Genomic DNA, 731 nt, shown 5'->3' with positions numbered 1-731 from the left:
TTGCTGCGAACGCTGAAAGTTGCTCACGAACTAAGCTGATTCACTAGAAATTGTACACTGATCGGTCTCATGGGCACCAGCATAAAGCTCACGGACACTAGTGATTTGATTAGCTCCATAATTAGCCAAATTTTCCACCTTCATAGTCAAAGCCTTAAGTTGGGCAGCTATAGCAGTTGTTGCATCCAATTCCAGAATTCTAGCTACTTTTCCCTGAGTCAGTCTCTGAGAAGGATTCTGGTATTCATTAGCAGCTATCAGTTTGATCAATTCATAAGCTTCATCGTAGCTCTTAGCCCACAAGGCTCCTCCTGATGCTGCATTGAGCATGGGTCTAGAAGTAGCACCCAATCCATTATAGAAACAGTTTATAATCATCCAATCAAGCATGCCATGGTGTGGGCACTTCCTTAGCATCTCCTTATATTAATCCCAAGCTTCACACAGAGATTCTCCAGTTTGCTGAGCAAACTGAGTAAGAGCATTCCTGATTGCAGCAGTCTTCGCCATAGGAAAGAATTTAGTGAGAAACTTTTGAGCAAGATCATTTCGAGTGGTGATAGACCCTGCTGGTAGAGAATGTAACTAGCACTTAGCTATATCCCTCAGTGAGAATGGGAAGAGTCGCAACTTGATAGCATCTTCAGTCTCATCATTGAACTTGAAAGTGTCACAGATCTCGATGAAATCCCTGATATGCATGTTGGGGTCTTCAATAGGAGAACCCCCAA

The 731-nt window shown here is 43.0% G+C and overlaps 1 non-coding gene across 1 annotated transcript; it reads left to right on the top strand.

The window, feature by feature from the left end:
- The first annotated feature begins 388 nt into the window (after nucleotides 1–388).
- LOC141716226 (small nucleolar RNA R71) lies at nucleotides 389–495 on the top strand. Its single transcript, XR_012572943.1, has one exon. It is a non-coding gene; the product is annotated as a small nucleolar RNA R71 (small nucleolar RNA).
- The last annotated feature ends 236 nt before the right edge of the window (nucleotides 496–731 follow it).

Source organism: Apium graveolens, chromosome 3, assembly GCF_009905375.1.
Source record: "Apium graveolens cultivar Ventura chromosome 3, ASM990537v1, whole genome shotgun sequence".
NCBI lineage: Eukaryota > Viridiplantae > Streptophyta > Magnoliopsida > Apiales > Apiaceae > Apium > Apium graveolens.
The sequence above is the reverse complement of the archived record's forward strand: the minus strand, read 5'-3'. Positions and strand labels throughout refer to the sequence as shown.